Here is an 8,190-nt window from a genome sequence, read left to right as displayed (position 1 = left end):
TTCCATGGTAGCGCGTCTGTTTAGTAGCGCATGCAACTGAAAGTGAGAAGGTGTGTTCAGCATGGTGAGGAAGATAGTCACAGAAAGCGCTGCAGAGAGAGAGAGCTGCAGAGAGAGAGAGAGAGGGAGAGAGAGAGAGAGAGAGAGAGAGAGAGATCTCTTTAAAAAATATATTGAAAATTAGAAACGGAGATGGTTCGATAGAGTGTGCAAGATATCGTTTATGTAGCATTTCCTTATTGTTGAAATTATGACATTAGGAATACTCTGTTACAGTAAAAGTCCTGCATTCGAAATGTTCCTCAAGTAAAAGTAGAAAAGTATTCTCACAATATAGTTAAAGTACCAAAAGTAGTCATTGTTTGATTGGTCCATTTCAGAATAATAGATATATGTTTTATAATGATTGATCATGAAAGTGTTCTCAAAGCTGGTAAAGGTGCAGCTAGTTTGAATGACTTTGTATACTGCAGGGTAGCTGGTGGATTTACTCCAGGTGGAACTAAAGTCTGATTTATCACTTGGTTATATTTCACATCATTCATCCACATCTGTGACGTAACTAAAGGTATTACATACATGTAGTGGAGGAGAAGTACAGCATGTACCTCTGAACTGTAGTGAGTAGAAGTACACCATGTATCTCTGAACTGTAGTGGAGTAGAAGTACACAGTAGCATTACATTAAATACGTAAGTAAAGTGCAAGTATCTCAAAATTGTACCCAAGTATATTACTTGAGTCTATGAACTTAGACCTCTGGCTATAAAGATAGAAAGACTAAGTGTGCACAGAGGCATGACAATATATTTTCAAAATGCTCAACAGTGCTGCCAAAATCATAAACTGACTGCTACACAATTAAAATAAATGCTTTTATATATTTCTATTAGATGTGACTCTATGGCGTTTCTGTTATTATTAACACTGCTGCTTTAGTTGTTCTGACTGCTCAAATCCTCGTATTCCCAATTTTAAAGCCGATATCCCGTGGGGTCGGGGGCTCGGATCCTTGTCACCTTTTTCATACCTGATGCTGAGGTTGCATCTGAGAGTGCAGTCGGATTCTCAAAGCACCGCAGTCTCTTCTCCTCAGTCCTTTTGAATTCTCCTGTCCACCCCGTGACGTTTCACACAGAGGTCAAGGGATAGTGGATAGGAGAAGACGATAGGAGCTGATTTTTGGACTATTTCACTATTTCGTTTTGTTGCCTCTCGAAACCCGGCCTCATGGTCTTTTCATCTGCCATGGGTTGAGTACGCCCACAACTCCCTGGTGTGCTCTGCCACAGGTATGTCAGCCTTTATGGCTTCTAACGGCTTCCAACCCCCCTTTTTCCGGTTCAAGAGAGAGAGGTGGTGGTTCCCTGGGTGCAGGGTCATCTCCGGCGAGCCTGCAGAGTCTGGCGTGAAGCCCGGGCAGCTCTCACCCGCACCTCCGCCCGGAACCAGAGGCTGGCGGATCTTCACCGCCGACCAGCTCCTGATTACCAACCGGGCCAGAAGGTTTGGCTTTCCTCCCGTGACCTCCCTCTACAAACTGAGTCTCGGAAACTCACTCCCAGGCAGAGTCCTGCATCGGGTCGGGTACCCGACGGGTGACCCGCAAAAAAAGTGATTCCCGGGTGGTATTTCTTCAAACGCTTTTTTCTGGGTTCGGTTCTGGGTAAAACAAAGATAATGCGGGTCGGCTCGCGGGTGTTGCATAATAAATATATTAAAATAATAATAATTTAGTTTAATGTTTAAATCCTCAGACCTCTCCCCCGCGGGACCGCGCATAATCATAACATCAACCTTCTGCTGAGCGCGCCACATTGAAATGTCTGAGGTGAAGCTCTCTAGCGGAGAATACAGCATTTTCAATAACATTTCCTCAAGAGCAAAATCCACCCTGCGGAGAAAACCCATCTCGGCCGCTTGTATCCGTTTTGTTTTATTTCAGCCTATACTTAAATGTCTTGTCAGCTTTACTTCAAGGGAATGTCAATAGGTGCGTTCACACCGGAGTACTTTTACCCCGTACCTTTCCCGTTTAGTTCCGTTAGTACCCCTGATGTCGCGTTCACACCAAAAAGGGTACTTAGTGCCGGGAACTTTAACCCTCATTTTCAGTGCCTGCTGAGAGGTGGTACCAAAAAAGTACCAATTTCTATTGGCTGGGCTAATTGCAAACCACGCCCCGTAAAACTCTGAACAGTTTTTTGAAGCCGCCATTGTATTTGCTGGCATTAGCATTAGCCCAGCGCACCAACGGAGAGAGACTAACTTATGGCAACCAAAAATAAAACATGGGAGCGGTGGAGATGAGGAGGTGTCGGCGTTCTGGCGATTTACTCTGAAGGCTTCAGTAGAAGCTGCTGGGAGCCAGTCCCCAACTCCGGGGACTTCCGGCCGGGGACTCCGGGGGGCAGTATACGCCGTGAAGTTGTTTACGGCCTGTCAGTAAACCCAAAGCAGAAGAAGACGAAGTGACGTCAGCGGCTCATTTGCATAATCCACCCTCAGGGCAAAGTAGTTCCGGTGTGAACGCGATCTGTATTTAGTGCTCTGGGGTAATAAGTGCCGGGGCACTAAGTGCGGCAAAGTACTTGGTGTGAAAGCGGCTATTAGGATCACTGTTGATTTGTTATCTTGTTCTCTATTTATCTTAATATTGTTGTGTTTTCTTCTTGTTAATCTCTAATCTGTGTGAATCTGTTCTGTCCTGTTTTTCATTCTTAACCTGTTGATGTTTACACTACATTTCCCCACGGAGATTAATAAAGGTCCATCTTATTTGATCTTATCTTAATATGAACCAGCTCAGACATTCATTGGAATGGCTGTGAACATATTGGGTTTATCCAACTTTATATGTAATTTATTGCATTTATCTGATTTGAAATGTAGATAAAATGAGGGGGAGAAATGAGACGTAAACATGCGGTGTCATTGCACTTCCCACAGAGTCCTTGTTGTGTGGTAACCTGAATGTAATCCCTTCAGGGAATGTGACAGAAGACAATGAGCAACAACCACCTCTACTCTACTCACAATATAATATCATGTAACCTGCAAAGAGACGCAGCAGCAAACACGCCGGAAAACACCGCGCTGAGGGACAGAAAAACAGGTACACCTGCAGAAACATGTACTTTAATTAAAGGAGAAACACTGCGAGAGAAATCTTCGTTCCAAATAGTGGAAAACAAATCCACATCCAGGAGTTTATTTTACAATCTCTGTCTGCTTGTGTCTGTAGATTTCTACTAAATTCACCGTAGGTTAACATAATGCCTCATTTGCATGTCAGAAAACTTGTAATGTAAATAATAATTGTGGTAATGTCAGTAATGAAGTGGGGAAGTTTCTATATCTGTCAGTTACATCTGTTACCCTGATCACCTGGGCCCAGGAGTTCCAAACTTTTAATCCCTATCTGATGGGATCGGATTTGGATTTTGGGAAGTTCAAAACCTAAAAACAGGATTAGGATCACTTTGATATCTGATCAGATCAGGAAATCCAATCCAAGCTTTAATCTGGATCAAATCTTCAAAACGGGTAGTTCAAACCGACAAAACAGGACTGGGATCAGTTTGATGCCATAAAACTGGATTACCCTGATCCCACCAGAGGGGTGGATCTCCAGTGGATTACCAGAGCAACATGTACTGTACAATTTATTTTAAAATATGTTTCAATTTAAATAAGATGGCAAAGTTTGTTAACTGAAATAATACATAATTGTTAGCCTTCATGGGAAATACATTTTATTTTTGCTCACGTTTGAGATGGCCTATTTTATTTTCAACCAAATGTTGATGGCATAAATGTTGATGCTCATAAAAGTTGAACAGCAAAGATTGTCAATCACAAATGTAATTTAGATTAAAGTAAAAATATCTTCAACAACAAAAAAAGTCCATCATCTGTCATCACCTTTCAAATTTAAATATACAATAAGACATTATAGATGTCTCTGCAATGTGGTCTCTTGTCTTCCTTGTATTATTTTTCATGTCCACTAGATGGCGATCGGTAGGATTAAAGCACTGATATTCAGGATCTAGTCATCTTGAAAAATCTTAATCTGGATCAGGCTGATCCTGAACTGAATTGCTTTGAACTCCAGGGACAACCTCTGTCCGACTTGTCTGATCCTGGATCACAACAAATGGGATTTCAAAATCTGATCGGGTCTGATTGAGATGAAAAGTTTTGAACTCCTGGGCCCTGAAGTGTACAAAAGGACTCACATTTCTCCAGTGATGCAAGAAGTATTCAGATCCTTTACTAAAGACAAAGACTGAAGCATAAAATGGAAAAACTGGAAGTACTTTTATAAAAATGTTTTACCTTTGAAAATTCTGAAAAAAGTGAAAGTTTTGAAAAAAGTGAAAATTCTGAAATAATTTCTAATTCAGATTTTTTTTAAAGTCATAATTCTGAAAAATGTTGAACTCTCCCTTTGTAGGTACACTGTACATCTTTCCTTTACTGATACTGTGTTCCTCCTGCAGATGGATCAGAGCTCCAGGAGTCTCCTACAGATGGATCAGAGCTCCAGGAGTCTCCTACAGATGGATCAGAGCTCCAGGAGTCTCCTACAGATGGATCAGAGCTCCAGGAGTCTCCTGCAGATGGATCAGAGCTCCAGGAGTCTCCTGCAGATGGATCAGAGCTCCAGGAGTCTCCTGCAGATGGATCAGAGCTCCAGGAGTCTCCTGCAGAAGGATCAGAGCTCCAGGAGTCTCCTGCAGAAGGATCAGAGCTCCAGGAGTCTCCTACAGATGGATCAGAGCTCCAGGAGTCTCCTGCAGATGGATCAGAGCTCCAGGAGTCTCCTGCAGATGGATCAGAGCTCCAGGAGTCTCCTGCAGATGGATCAGAGCTCCAGGAGTCTCCTGCAGATGGATCAGAGCTCCAGGAGTCTCCTGCAGATGGATCAGAGCTCCAGGAGTCTCATGCAGAAGGATCTTAAAGTGTTGAACGAGCGAGAGGACAAAGAGCTCCAGAGGAAACTCGAGCTGCTGGACAAACAGCATCGCTTCACCCTCAGGATCCTGCAGAGGAGGAGAGAGGCGCTGATGAAGGAGAAGAGGAGGGTCGTGATGGTGAAGATCTGCGAACCTAAAGCCACCGGAAACATCGCCATGAGAGAAATCAGAGCGCAAACATGTGAGAGATCCTGCAGGATCCACAAGGAGGAGGAAGAGGAGGAGGAAGAGGAGAGGTCGGTTTCATTTCATTTGTATTATTTAATACAATTATTAAAAAAATGGTTTTATTATTTGACTATTTAGATTTTTTAATGTTATTATAAAGTAGGGCCGGGACTCGATTAAAAAAAGTAATCTAATTAATTAGAGGCTTTGTAAATAAATAATCGCATTTTTAATCACATATAAATATCTGACCTGAGAACAGTGAGAAGCAATTTTTTTCACATGGATTTTAGTATACCATTGAATAATGACTGAATACATAAGCTTAAGCAACAACACATTCTTTATTTGTTTCAAGGTGGTTCTTAACCAAGACCAACAGAAAAGTGCAATTTTTGCCATAAAGTGTAGCAATAGCATATTTAGGAATATAGTACATTTCAGAGATTCAGGTAGCCTATAGGTAGGTAGACCTTCTGTAAACTATAACACTTTGTTTTTGAAGTAAAACACAATACTTTCAAGTACATTCAGAACATTGGAAACCCTGACTATTAGAAAACATCTCTCTGTTGCTTCAGAGGCCATAACAGACTTTGTTGATTTACCAACAGTTGATTTAAAAAATCTAATCCATTTCAGTCCAACTCTCTCAATAACCTTGGCCAAAACAATAAACAGTTCAACATAAAGTGCCAGTTGCACCAACAACGTAATAAATAGTTCAACATAAAGTGTACCATTTAAAATAAAATAAAAAAGTGCCAGTGATTGACCTCAATCCCTCCTATTCTTCCAATATCCTGATGAAAAATAAAATCTCTCTGTTGCATAGGCCACTGTTTGATCAACGCGAATTGGGTGTGGGTCCTTGTACTCCGAGTCGGGCTAACGTCCACGCTAGCTTCCACGCTAGCTGCTATATGTTTTGCATTGAGGTGATACTTGAGGCTTGATGTGCTGCGGTGATATGCAAATTCCTTTTTGCATCATTTGCAAACAACCGTGCTCTTATCGATGCTTCCATCCGTCTGTTCTTTAAAACAAAATGTCCCATCCACGGGGCCAACCAAAGCGGTCTCATCAGCTTCTTCGTTTGACTATTGTTCACTGTGGTTTGTTGTTGTCTGAAGTCATGAACGTTAGTTGGTGCTCCAGTATAATCGGTACCCCTGAAACTCATCCAGTGAGAAACGTTCCGCGGTGCAAAAATAAGTGCGATTAAAATGCGTTAATTTTTGTGTAATTAATTAATCTTAATTAACGCGTTAAAGTCCCGGCCCTATTATAAATAATTGAACGATCGTTTATTTCTTAGATTTTATTTGTTTATTAGGACTAGTTTATTTATTCTGTATTTATTATATTTGAATATACATGCAGACGCCACAACGCAGCAGGTGAAGAAGAGGAAGAGGAGCAGCAGAGGTCTGTCTCAGCTCCTGTGAGACGAAGAGGAATCGTCCACAGCAGCATGTCTTTACTGAGGATGAAGAACATCGCGAGGATCGATAAGATTTCAGAGAAGGAGCGAGCGCTGAAGCTACAGAAGGACAAGGAGGAAGAGGAGAGGAAGAGGAGGGATCAGGGGGAGGAGATGAAGAGCAGAGTGACAGAGTTCATACAGAGACTCAGGGACAGAAAGGAGGAGGAAGAGGAGGAAGAGGAGGAGAGGAAGCACATAGTCATAACCAGAGATGTCAAAAGTACACACATCCTTTACTCAAGTAGAAGTACACCAGGGTCAAGCTAAGCCCCTCCCCTTCAGACCGACCCCAACCATCCATTCACCACCACCAGGGTCAAGCTAAGCCCCTCCCCTTCAGACTGACCCCAACTATCCATTCACCACCACCAGGGTCAAGCTAAGCCCCTCCCCTTCAGACCGACCCCAACCATCCATTCACCACCACCAGGGTCAAGCTAAGCCCCTCCCCTTCAGACCGACCCAAACTATCCATTCACCACCACCAGGGTCAAGCTAAGCCCCTCCCCTTCAGACCGACCCCAACTATCCATTCACCACCACCAGGGTCAAGCTAAGCCCCTCCCCTTCAGACCGACCCCAACTATCCATTCACCACCACCAGGGTCAAGCTAAGCCCCTCCCCTTCAGACCGACCCCAACTATCCATTCACCACCACCAGGGTCAAGCTAAGCCCCTCCCCTTCAGACCGACCCCAACTATCCATTCACCACCACCAGGGTCAAGCTAAGCCCCTCCCCTTCAGACCGACCCCAACTATCCATTCACCACCACCAGGGTCAAGCTAAGCCCCTCCCCTTCAGACCGACCCCAACCATCCATTCACCACCACCAGGGTCAAGCTAAGCCCCTCCCCTTCAGACCGACCCCAACTATCCATTCACCACCACCAGGGTCAAGCTAAGCCCCTCCCCTTCAGACCGACCCCAACCATCCATTCACCACCACCAGGGTCAAGCTAAGCCCCTCCCCTTCAGACCGACCCCAAATATCCATTCACCACCACCAGGGTCAAGCTAAGCCCCTCCCCTTCAGACCGACCCCAACCATCCATTCACCACCACCAGGGTCAAGCTAAGCCCCTCCCCTTCAGACCGACCCCAACCATCCATTCACCACCACCAGGGTCAAACTAAGCCCCTCCCCTTCAGACCGACCCCAACTATCCATTCACCACCACCAGTGTCAAGCTAAGCCCCTCCCCTTCAGACCGACCCCAACTATCCATTCACCACCACCAGTGTCAAGCTAAGCCCCTCCCCTTCAGACCGATCCCAACTATCCATTCACCACCACCAGGGTCTAGACCCGGGGGGGTTTCATCAGATCGGGTCTCCCCTCCCGAATGATACTCCTGCACAACGGGGCCTAATCGCCAAAACTCCATTAAATTATTTTCGTGTATTCCTGGCAATAAATATGTGTTCTCATCAACACCGTCTCTGCTGATTGAACTGGAGACAGAAACTCTTTTGCTCCGAGAGGTAACTTTACTGATTTCTATGGAGTCTTGTACTTTTGAAGGAAGCACAGATCCCATGAGAAAGAGCTGC

Source organism: Notothenia rossii (assembly GCF_949606895.1).
Source record: "Notothenia rossii genome assembly, contig: scaffold_211, whole genome shotgun sequence".
Lineage (NCBI taxonomy): Eukaryota > Metazoa > Chordata > Actinopteri > Perciformes > Nototheniidae > Notothenia > Notothenia rossii.
This window is presented reverse-complemented; position numbering follows the sequence as displayed.